Source organism: Loxodonta africana, chromosome 3 (assembly GCF_030014295.1).
Source record: "Loxodonta africana isolate mLoxAfr1 chromosome 3, mLoxAfr1.hap2, whole genome shotgun sequence".
Lineage (NCBI taxonomy): Eukaryota > Metazoa > Chordata > Mammalia > Proboscidea > Elephantidae > Loxodonta > Loxodonta africana.
The window spans coordinates 187225755-187238759 of record NC_087344.1 but is presented as its reverse complement, the minus strand read 5'-3'; positions in this window follow the sequence as shown (position 1 = coordinate 187238759).

The following is a 13005-nucleotide window of genomic DNA, read 5'->3' as shown; positions in this document are numbered from 1 at the left end:
CAAAGGCAGTTCGAATCCGCCAGGCACTCCTTGGAAACTCTATGGGGCAATTCCACTCTGTCCTATAGGGTCGCTATGAGTCGGAATCAACTTGACGGCCCTGGGTGGGTTTCTCCCAACCACCTTCTACTAACTTTGAGCATTTGGTGAAAATATCAGTTCCTAAGAAAACCGTGCCTGACCCAGGACCGGGTGAGGTGCCTTGCTATATGTTTCTAGAGCATTCCCTCATCACCTTATCATACTACTTGTTTTGTGTTTATCGCCCCTGCTAGTACCAGAAGCACCATGAGGGCAGGGACCATGTCTATTTGCACCCTACTCTATCCCCAGCACTGAGTGCAGTCCCTGGCTCAAAGTAGCCTTTTATAATAAGCTTTGTTATAAAGTTCCAAATAAACAAACTACTGGAGGCAATTCAGAGAGCTGCCTTCCCTGCTAGACCATGAAACAGCCCAGTGCCAAGCATGTCATGGGAGCTGAACAGATAAGGAAAAGGGTTAGTACGGGACTGGCATCTCTTAATTTGCAGGGAAACATTCCTCTGTAAAAGCTCAGCTAAAAGCAATTTATTCAATATGTCCCCCTGTAAAAATAGTGTGGTTGGGGGCATTTGTTCTTCTCTAACTTCACAAGGGGGAGGGAGAATCAAGACCAACAGTCCAAGGCTGATTCCTATGAGGAAGAAGTCAGACATACTGCCTCACTCCGACCTTTTTACCAATTCTCGCACCAGCTGTCTCTCCCACGGCACTTTCTATTTCTCTGTTGGGTTTGATAATTCATTCCAATAGCCACGCAGAACTCACTGACCATACTCACAGTTGTGGGGTTTATTAGGGAAGTAACAGGTTATAATTCAGGATCAGGGACAACTCAGGATACAGTTCTTCCATCAGGACAGCCTATTCTCAGCTGTGCCCGCAGGCAGGCCTCTCTCTCGGTCTCAGACTCTCAGCCCCTCAGCCCAGCCTTTGCCCTGCTCTGGCAGGTGTTTCAAATCTCTTTAGCTCTGCCAATAAGTGTCTGGGGGCACCCACTCCCCCAGAAAGTCTCAGCCCAAAGGTGCTCAGCTCTCTTGCTCTGTGGGTTGCAAGCTTAGCTCCACCAACAAGTGCCCAGAAGCACCACACTCCGCCAGGAAGCCTCCTGCACAAAGGCGCTCAGCTCTCTCTCTGTGGGTCAGCACACCACCCACTGTAACCACCTTACTCTCTGGGCCGGGAAGTTCACTGCACTGTCTCGTGCAGGTCTCCTCATTCTGATGCCACCACTTCTCTACCACTGCTTCTCACCATCTTGTGCTGTCTCCAGTGTTAACAGCTCTCTCTCTCTGTCACCCGGGTCTAGGAAGTTCTCAGCATGGGGACCCCAGGTCCAAAGGATGTGATCTGCTCCCATCTCTTCTTCTTGGTGGTAGTGAAGTACCCCCTTTCCACCTGTGGGATGGTTCATTTTAAGCCTAGTGGGATGGCAAAACTGACAGATCCTCTTGTTAGGGTTCCATACACCTTATTTGCATGGTCCCAACCCCACAAGTGTGCTGTGCACCTTATTTGCATTATGAACAAACTGTCCAATTCCCTTGGTGGGCCATGAGCACTTTATTTGCACAGTCCCATCCAATCATTTGGTGGGAGTTACAAGACCATGGCATGAGAAAGGCCATATAAAAGTGATTCATTGCATTGCAGGCTACCACCTGGCTTTTCTAGCCACGGTTCTTTCATACAGGGAGGATAACTTCCCCTTCCCAATTATTTTACCAGTCCAAAACAGTCATTAACAAGTAGTACTTCAGAAGGGCAAAGAGTCCTGAGGGTGAGGTTACTCAGGTACCAGCCATTCAGGTCTGCTGCAAGTATCCATCTGATCTGGTCAGATTCTCCAAAAGTCTTTCTGGCCTCTGATAAAATTTAACTGAGGGAAGATTATGCCCTTGCTCCGAGCCTCACAAAGTATGAGCATAGCAAAACCTTTAAGAGACTTTAGGTTCAGCCACTGTACTCCAGTCTAGCAGTGCCTCTCCCTTAGTCCACTCTTTTACAGTTACTGCTCCTACAATTACTGTTTTTACAATCACAATTAACCCTGATAACATCAACACTCACAACTGAATCAAATAATCCTATCAAAATCTTCCCCTACCCTTTCTTCCCCAGACCCATCAGGAAAAGAGGAATCCATTCAGTGGGGATCCTTCCTTGTCTCCCTCATTTAATGTAAGCACACTCATGAAAGCATGTAAGCCAGACACTTCATGCCTTTATCTCACCCCATTTTAGATAACCAATGTTTAAATTGCCCATCCCTATCAAACCAGTACCCTGAGGAGACAAGCATGTTACTTCGTCTGAGGAATCTTCTCTTCTGATTGGAAATTTGAGCATCTGCATCTATAAGCAAAGTCCAGTCATCCATAAGCAAAGTCAAGCCATCAAATTGTAGCAATCTACACCAGCTCATGGTGTCAAACACCTTTCTCTTCCTTCGGTCAGGTCCTGGTCAGTTCATCCCTAGCCATCCAAGCTAGGTCAATGAGTACGGTTGGGAGTCCCCACACCTCTCTGCACTTCAGACCAACCAGTCCCTTCTATCTTGTCCCTAACTCCTATGGGCTAAGTCAACCAGCGCTACCTGTAGGCTCAGGAGTCCACACAACTGCCTGTACTTCAAACCACCCAGCCCCTTCTCTCTCTCAGCCTTACTCCCCATGGGTTAGGTCAATGGGTACCAATGGAATATGTCTAAACTCAGCCCATTTCTTCATTGCTGCACCTCCCTGACTTCCACTCATTGAGTGGACCTACATGGTCACCTGAGGTGAGCATACCAGGCTGTCTGCTCAACAGTTCCCTTGAATCTCCAATCCTGGAAGAGGATTCTTCTGATGGGCACTGACTTTTTCTGCCTCTATGCATCCAATGGCAAACGGCTTGCTCAAAATTCAAAAAGCAAAACAGCCTTTTTTTTTTCTGCAAGTCCTTCCTTCAAATGCAAATTTCCTGCTCTCCCAGCAGTTCTGAGTGGGTCAGCATGTCTTTTCAAATGCAAATTTCCTGACTCTGAAGGTTCTAGGTGGGGCTCAGATTTTTGACCTAAGCCCCCATACTCTATACACAGGACTACTGCATTCAGACCAACAGCCTGTGTTTCTTTTGGGCAAGTCCTAGTTCCCCTTTTAGCATATCCAATCAAGTATTGGCTGAAGGCAGAGTTACATGCTCTCTGTAATCTAGAATACCCAATATTCATTTCCACCATGCAGGTCTGTTTTACAACACTAAGGAGTAAAAACACTCAATATTCAAATAAATACACATACCCCTTTTTAAAACATTCTAGTTTTATCTTCTTTATACCTTGACTATTGTCTTAGTCATCTAGTGATGCTATAACAGAAATACCACAAGTGGATGGCTTTAACAAAGAGAAATTTATTTTCTCACAGCCTAGCAGGTTATAAGTCCAAATTCAGGGTGTCGGCTCCAGGGGAAGGCTTTCTCTCTCTGTCGACTCTGGAGGAAGGTCCTTGTCCTCAATCTTTCCCTGGTCGAGGAGCTTCTCAGGTGCAGGGACCCCGTGGCCAAAGGACATGCTCTGCTTCTGGTGCTGCTTTCTTGGTGGTAGGAGGTCCCCAACTTTCTGCTTGCCTCCCTGTCCTTTTATCTCTTGAGGTGACCTGAGTAAAGGTGGTGTTACAATCCCACCCTAATCCTCTTAACATAAAATTACAATCACAAAATGGAGGACAATGACAGAATACTGGGAATCGTGGTCTAACCAAGTTGATACACACATTCTGCTGGGGGGCATAATTCAAACCATGACAACTACCTTCCCATCATATACATATGGCCTTGGGCCTCTAGCTGGGTGGAACTAGAAGACCCTGGCCCGCATCGATTGTCTTGTTTAACTGGCCTGGCTGTTGCCCCAAGCCACTCCAGATGCAGCTTTTCTCTACTTAGTTGCAGCATAACATTTAATACTTTTCTTTGAGTCATTATAGAAAACAGCAGCCAAAGTAACCATTCCAGAAGTCGAAAGTTTCACTTCCCACACCCCTTTATTCTTTCTTTTACAAAGTCTTATGCTTCTGTGAGTCTGCAGCCATTGCAACGAATCCTGCTTCTGACTCCACATGTAAAAATGGTGTGTGGTGGGGGCAAGGGGGTGTCTGACCTCCTCTAACTTCACAAGGGGGAAAGAGAATCAGGATCAACACCCTAAGGCTAATTCCTATGAGGCAAAGGTCAGACATACACCCTTGCTCCAACTTTTTTTTTTTTTTTTTTTTACTAATTCTGACACCAGCCTTCTGTCCCATGGCACTCTCTACTTCTCTGCTGAGTTTAATAATTCGTTGCAGTGCCCACACAGAACTCAACAGACCATACTCACAATCATAGGGTTTATTAGGGAAGTACCAAAAATCAAAACCAAACCTGTTGCTGTTGAGTCGATTCCAACTCATAGCAACCCTACAGGACAGAGTAGAACTGCCCCATATGGTTTCCAAGGAGTGCCTGCTGGATTCAAACTGCCAAGCTTTTGGTTAGCAGCTGTAGCTCTTAACCACTACACCACCAGGGTTTCCATTAGAGAAGTAACAGGTTATAATTCAGGATCAGGGATGACTCAGGATACAGTTCTTTCATCAGGATAGCCTCTTCTCAGCACAGGCAGGCCTATTTCTTGCCCTCAGCCTCTTGGTCCTTCAGCCCAGCCTCTTTCCTGCTCAGGCAAGTGTTAAAAGCTTTTTAGCTCCACCAATAAGTGCCTGGGTGTGCTCCACTCTGCCACAAAGCCTCGGCCCAAAGGTGCTCCGCTCTCTCACTCCGTGGATTGGCAAGCCTAGCTCCACCGACAAGTGCCTGGTGGTACCCCACTCCACCAGGAAGCCTCCTGAATAAAAGTGCTCATCTCTCTTGCTCCATGTGTCGGCACACCCACTGTAACCACCTTACTCCGTGAGCTAGGAAGCTCACTGTGCTGTCTCATGCAAGTTTTCTTGTTCTGCTGCTACCACTTCTCTGCCACTGCTTCTTGCCATCTTGCACCATCTCCAGTGTTACAGCTCTCTCCGTCTCTTGGGTCTAGGAAGTTCTCAGTAAAGGGACTCAGGTTCAAAGGATACACTCTGCTCCCATTTCTTCTTCTTGATGGTAGTGAGGTCCCCCATTTCCACCTCTGGGATGGCTCATTAAAAGCCTAGCCAGATGGCAAAACTGACCAATCCCCTTATTAGGGCTCCATACACCATATTTAATTAGTCCCACCTCCACAAGCTTGCCATGCACCTTATTTGCATTAGTAACAAGCTGTCCAATCCCCTTGATGGGCCACAAGCACCTTATTTGCATAAGCCCACCAAATCATTTGGTGGAAGTTAAAAGACCATAGCATGAGAAAGGCCATATGAAACTGATCCATTGGACTGCATCTCCCCTACTCCTGTTCCTGGCACTGGGCGGTGGGGGAGAGGGGGTGGAGGAATATGGGACAAGTGCCACAAAAGGACTGGAGGGAAAGTGGGATGACCACAGACTCTATAATGCACATGGAAATGAGCATAAATCTGCACCCACGAGCTCAGTGGCACATGCATGTGCAAACATGTAATAACCTCTTAAGAATGAAAGAAATGTTGGAACCAAGGGAAGGGGTGGAGAATAAAAGGTTTCAAGAAAAGGAATGTTATGGGGAAAGGGCCAAGCGTGGGAAGAGCCACCTTCAACAACTCAGATCAAAAGTCGTTGAATATCTACTGTCTTGCAGGAGTTGTATAGGTGTTGAGGATGGAGTGAACAAAAAGACTTAGTCTCAGCTATTAAGAAGATCATAGTTTGACAGCAAAAACAGACAATAAAAATTATTATATAATGAGATGGCTGCTGTAGTAGAAATATAAATGAGGTGCTACAGAAGCACAGAAGAGGAAGAGGTTAACAGTTCCTCAGGACCTGGGCGGCAGCGGGGCAGGGTTGGGGATGAAAATTGAGATTGGAAGGATGAGAAGGGCAATAAGGTCAAGGATGGCCTAAAGGCATTCCAAATTCTTGAAAGGGAGGGTCAAGACTTACTGCTTTCTTATGGTGGATGTAGGGTGACTGAGGAAGGCTGTGGAAGTCTTCTCTTATGAAAATCTCTGGAGTGGTTGCTCATCTCTGGGATGATGGGTTGGGGGTCATTTCCTTGCTTAAAGCCCTTGACTGTTCCCTGCACGCTTCTTCAGGCCAGACCAGCCAGCCTGTTCACCTTGGCCTCTACCATCTCTTCTCAAGTTTCCCAGCTTTTACTTCAAGTTTAATTCTCCAGTTCCAGGCTGGCAGGGAGTAAGTGTTCTGAGCACAATTGCCCAGTGGCCAAGAAGAGCTGGAACACTCTCTTTCCTCATCTCTCCCACCCCCATACACTCTCTAATAACCCCCAGGAAGAAGGGCAGCCAGGGAGACAGGACAGATCCAAAACTAGGCAGGGTGATGGAGACAGAAGTATCAGCCTCAAAGCAAAACAGTGACTGGGCACGGTTTAGTGGGACACTCCCGTTGCTTTTTATAGTAAGGAATATTTTCTCTTGAAAAGCATGACAATCACTGTTATTTTCCTTTATTTAAGATGTTATAATTAAAATTTTTCATTACCAAATTAATATATGCTCATGAAGACCAAACGGAAAACACAAATTAGCAAAACATGTACCAAATGGATTCATAATTCCACTTCCTAGGGAAAAAAAACAGCACTTTATACATACATCCTCAAATTTATCTATCTAATAACACTTAGATATAATATACAGAAGAGTACATCTATATATGAGTTATATATATGAGCATTTTTATCTATAAATTATCTATAAATTCTAAGTATACAGCCAGACGAATTTTTATAACATATTGTTGTGGGTTCTGACTCATAGTGACCCTATCTATGTACAACAGAATGAAATGCTGCCCTGTCCTGTACCATCCTCACAAATCATTGCTATGTTTGAGCCCACTGTTGCAGCCACTGTGTCAACATGTTGTTGTTAGGTGCCATGAGTCGGTTCTGACTCATAGTGACCCTATGTGCAACAGAAGGAAACACTGCCTGGTCCTGCGCCATCGTCAGTCATTGTTATGCTTCAGCTCCTTGTTGCAGCCACTGTGTCAGTCCAACTCATTGAAGGTCTTATTTTTCTCTGGCTCTCTACTTTACCAAGCATGATTTCCTTCTCCAGGGACTGATCTTTCCTGCTAACATGTTCAAAGTATGTGAGATGTAGTCTCACCATCCTTGCTTCTAAGGAGCATTCTGGTTGTACTTCTTTCAAGACAGATTTGTGCGTTCTTTTCGCAGTCCATGGTATATTCTATATTCTCTGCCAACACCAATTCAAAGGCGTCAATTTTTCCAACTTCCTTATTCATTGTCCACCTTTCATATGCATATAAGGCAACTGAAAACACCATGGCTTGGGCCAGGCGCACCTTAGTCTTCAAGGTGACATCTTTGCTTTCGACACTTTAAAGAGGTCTTTTGCAGCAGATTTGCCCAATGCAATGCGTCTTTTGATGTCTTGACTGCTGCTTCTGTGGGTGTTGACTGTGGGTCCAAGTAATATGAAATCCTTGACAACTTCAATCTTTTCTCCACTTATCATGATGTTGCTTATTGGTCCAGTTGTGAAGATTTTTGTTTTCTTTATGTTGAGATGTCATGGATTGAATTATGTTCCCCCCAAAATATGTATATTAACTTGGTTAGGCCATGATTTCCAGTATTCTGTGGTTTTCCTCCATTTTGTGATGGTAATTTTATGTTAAAGAGGATTAGGGTGGTATTTTAACATCTTTTTTACCAGGTCACATCCCTGATCCAATGTAAAGGGAGTTTCCCTGGGGCGTGGCCTGTTCCACCTTTTATCTCTCAACAGATAAAAGGAAAGGGAAGCTAGAGTGGGGACCTAATAATAGCAAGAAAGAAGCACTTGGAGCAGAGCGTGTCTTTTAGACCCTGGGTTCCTGGGCAGAGAAGCTCCTAGTCCAGGGGAAGATTGGCGAGAAAGACCTTCCTCCAGAGCCGACAGAGAAGGAATGCCTTCCCCTGGAGCTGAGGCCCTGAATTTGGACTTATAGCCTAGTTAAAAAAAAAAAAAACACTAGACTCTGAGAAAATAAATTTCTTTGTTAATGCCATCCACTTGTGGTATTTCTGTTATAGCAGCACTAGATGACCAGGACATTAGGTGTAATACATACTGAAGGCTGTGGTCTTTGATCTTTATCAGTAAGCACTTCACGTCCCCTTCACTTTCAGCAAGCAAGGTTGTGTCATCTACATAAGCAGGTTGTTAATGTCTTCCTCCAATTCTGATGCCCTGTTCTTCATAGAGTGTAGCTTCTTGTATTATTTGCTCAGCATAGAGACTGAATAGGTTTGGTGAAAGGATACAACCCTGATGCACACCACATGCGGTATCCCGTTGTTCAGTTTGAAACAACTGCCTCTTGATCTACGGACAGGTTCTTCAGGAGAACAATTAAGTGTTCTGGAATTCCCTGTAGAATTCTTCACAATGTTATCCATAATTTATTATGATCCACACAGTCAAATGCCTTTGCATAGTCAATAAAATACAGATAAACATCTTTCTGGTATTCTCTACTTTCAGCCAGGATCTATCTGACACCTGCAATGATATCCCTGGTTCCACGGCCTCTTCTGAATCTGGCCTGAATTTCTGGCAGTTTCCTGTTGATATACTGCTGCAGCCAATTTTGAATGATCTTCAGCAAAATTTTACTTGCATGTGATATTAACGATATTGTTTGATAATTTCCACATTCAGTTGGACCACCTTTCTTGGGAATAGGCATAAATATGGGTCTCTTCCAGTCAGTTGGTCAGGTAGCCGTCTTCCAAATTTCTTTGCATAGACGAGTGAGCACTTCCAGTGCTACATCCATTGGTTGAAACATCTCAACTGGTAGTCTGTCAATTCCTGGAGCCTTGTTTTTCACAAATACCTTCAGTGCAGCTTGGTCTTCTTCCCTCAGTACCATCAATTCCTGGTCATGTTACCTCCTGAAATGGTTGAACATTGAGCAATTCTTTTTGGTATAGTGACTGTATTCTTTCCATCTTTTTTTGATGCTTCCTGTGCCATTTAATATTTTCCCTGTAGAATTCTTCAATATTGCAACTCGAGGCTTGAATTTTTTCTTCAGTTCTTTCGGCTTGAGGAATGCTGAGCATGTTCTTCTCTTTTGGTTTTCTACCTCCAGGTCTCTGCACATGTCATTATAATACTTTACTTTGTCTTCTTGAGCCATCCTTTGAAATCTTCTGTTCAGCTCTTTTACTTCATCATCTCTTCCTTTCGCTTTAGCTGCTCAAGAGCAAATTTCTGTGTCTCTTTTGACATCCATTTTGGTCTTTTCTTTCTTTCCTATCTTTTTAATGGCCTCTTGCTTTCTTCATGTATGATGTCTTTGATGTCATTCCACAACTTGTCTGGTCTTTGGTCATTAGTGTTCAACATGTCAAATCTATTGTTGAGATGGTCTCTAAATTCAGGTGGGGTATGCTCAAGGTCATTGCTGTAGTGTATTCCATTCCATAAAATAAAAAATATATAATTATTTTATAAATATACCATTTATTAATTCCACTGTTGATGGATATTTGGGTTGTTTCCTATTTGGGGCTATTAAAAAATAATACTATCTGTAAATATTTTTGTTCCTGTCTTTGATGCACAAATGTATGCACTTCTGTTGAGTATGTAACTGAATTATATACATTTTTATCTATAAAAAAAGGAGCACAGTATAACTTTCTAACCTTCTTTATCATTTAATATTTCTCAAATATCTCTCAATGCCAATAAATATTGTTTGATAACTACTTTAACAGCTGAATAGGCAAATATTTGCACATACTTTAAAAACTTCCAAGTGAAATCACTGGGTCAAAGGCTTTTTGTTTTTTTAACAATATTTTATTGTGCTTTTGGTGAGTTTACACAGCAGATTAGGTTCCCGTTTAACAATTTCTACATAAATTATTCAGTGACATATTACATTTTTCACAGTGTGTCAGCATCTTATTAATTCTGTTCCAGCTGTTACATGAGTTCTTTTTTTTCTAAAGTTCATTTATTTTGTTGTTGAGAGCATACACAGCAAAACATACACCAATTCAACAGTGTCTACATGTACCATTTCGTGACATTGATTACATTCTTCGAGTTGTGCAACAATTCTCACCTTCCCTTTCTAGGTTGTTCCTCCCTCATTAACGTAAACCCACTGCCCCCTAAGTTTCCTATCTAATCTTTCAAGTTGCTGTTGTCAATTTGATCCCATTTATATAGTTCTTAAAAGAACATAATTTTCAGGGTAGACATTTTTTACTAGTTAAGCTAAACTATTTGGTTTGAAGATGACTTTAGGGGATATTTTTGGTTTAAGGTTTAAAGATTATCTCAGGGCAATAATTTCAGGAGTTCGTCCACCCTCCATGGCTCCAGAAAGTTTAGAGTTCATGAGAATTTGCAATTCTGTTCTGCATTTCCCCCTTTTGATGAGGATCCTTCCATGGAATCTTTGATCAAAATGTTCAGTAATGGTAGCCAGGCACCATCCAGTTTTTTGGGTCTCATTGCAAAGGAGGCAGTTGTTCATGGAGGCAATTAGCCACACATTCCATATCCTCCTCTTCTTCCTGACTCTGCTTCTTCTTCTGTTGCTCCAGGTGACTAGAGACCAATTGTTGTGCCTTGGATGGCCGTTTGCAAGCTTTTAAGATCCCTGACACTATGCAATGAACTAGGAGGTAGAACAGAAGCACTAACACGTTATTAGGCCAATTTAACTGGGATGTCCTATGAAACCATGACCCTAAGCCCCAAACCAAGGAACCAAATCCCAGGAGGTGTTTGGTTGTACATAAGCAGCCTCAGTAGCTACGCTTTATTTTTGTTGTTGTCATAGATACATCTATCACAGAACTTTTGCCAATTCAACTTTTTAAAGTGTTCAACTTACTAACAACAATCACAATAATTGGTTGTGCAACCCTACCCTTAAATCATTGTGATTTTTCCATCACTGTTAAGCCCCATTCCCCTCCCCCTGTAACTGCTAATAAACTTTGTTTTCTATACATTTGCCTTTTCTTGTCATTTAATTAAGTGAGGTCATATAATATTTGTCCTTTTGTGACTGACGTATTTCACGAGCATAATGTCCTCTAGGTGCATCCATGTTCTAAGATGTTTGAAGATTCACTGTTCTTCTTTGACGTTGCATAGTATTCCATTGTGTGTATGTACCACAGCTTGTTTATCCATTCATCCATTGATGTGTACTTACTCTGTTTCCATATTTTGCTACTGTGAATAATGCTGCAGTGAACATGGGTGTGCATATATCTATTCATGTCATGGCTCTTATTTCTCTAGGGTACATACCTAATAGTGGGATTGTTGGATCAGATGGTATCTCTAACTTTTTAAGGAAGCACCATACTGTTTTCAACAGTGGTTGTACCATTTTACAATCTCACCAGCAGTGTGTAAGAGTTCCAATCTCCCTACACCCTTGCTAGCTATTTGTTGTTTCTGCTTTTTTTATCATTGCTATTATTGCCAGGGTGAAATGGTATCTCATTGTTGTTTTGATTTGCAGCTCTCTAATGGCTAATAGGAGCCCTGGTGGCACAGTGGTTAAGAGCTCAAGCTGCTAACCGAAAGGTCGGCAGTTCAAATCTACCAGCAGCTCCTTGGAAATCATATGGGGCAGTTCTACTCTGTCCTAAAGGGTTGCTATGAGTAGGAATCCACTCAATGGCAATGGGTTTGGGTTTTTGGCAATGGCTAATGATCATGAGCAACTCTTCACGTATTTGTTCGTTGCCTGAATGTCTTCTTTGGTGAGGTATCTGTTCATGTCCTTTGCCCATTTTTCAATTGGATTTTTCATCTTTTTGTTGTTGAAGTTTTTTATAATTTTTAGAGATTAGTCCTTTGTCAGATATGTCATTGCCAACAGTTTTTTCCCAGTCTGTAGGTTCTCTTTTTATTCTTTTGGAGAAGTATTTTGATGTGCATTAAGTGTGTAATTTTTAGGAGCTCTCAATCATCTAGTTTATTTTCTGTTGTTTGTGCATTTTTAGTTATGTTTGATAGTCTATTTATGCCATATATTAGGCATTGTCCCTATTTTTTCTTCCATGATCTTTATAGTTTTAGATTTTATATTTAGGTCTTTGGTCCACCTTGATTTAGTTTTTGTTTATGGTGTGAAGTATGGATCGTGTTTCATTTTTCTGCAAATGGATATCCAGTTTTGCCAGCACCATTTGTTAAAGATACTCTCTCTTCCCCGTTTAAGATTTCAGCCCTTTGTCAAAGATCAACCATACATAGCTGGATGGATTCACTTCTGGGTTCTAAATTATGTTCCATTAGTCTATGTGTCTGTCATCACACCAGTACTAGACTGTTTTGACTCCTGTGGCTGTATAGTAGATTCTGAGATTGGGAAGCGTGAGGCCTCCAACTTTGTTCTTCTTCAGCAGTGCTCTGCTAATCTGGGGTCTCTTTCCTTTCCATATAAAGTTGGTGATTAGTTTTTCCATCTCTTTAAAGAATGTTGATGGAATCTGGATTGGGATTGCATTATATCTATAGATCACTTTGAGTAGTAGTGACATTTTCACATTGTTAAGTCTTCCTATCCATGAGCATGTTATGTTCTTCCATTTTTGTAGGTTTCTTGCAATGTTTTGTAGCTTTCTTTGTATAAATCTTTTATATCCCCGGTTAGGTTTATTCCTAAGTATTTTATCTTTGGGGGAACTATTGTAATAGGTATTGTTTCCTTTTTGGGGTTCTCTTTGTTAGTGTAGAGGAATCTGACAGATTTTTGTGTGATCTTGTACCCTGCCACTTTGCTGAATCCTTCTATTAGTTTCAATAGCTTTCTTGGAGAATCTCTGGAATTTTCTATA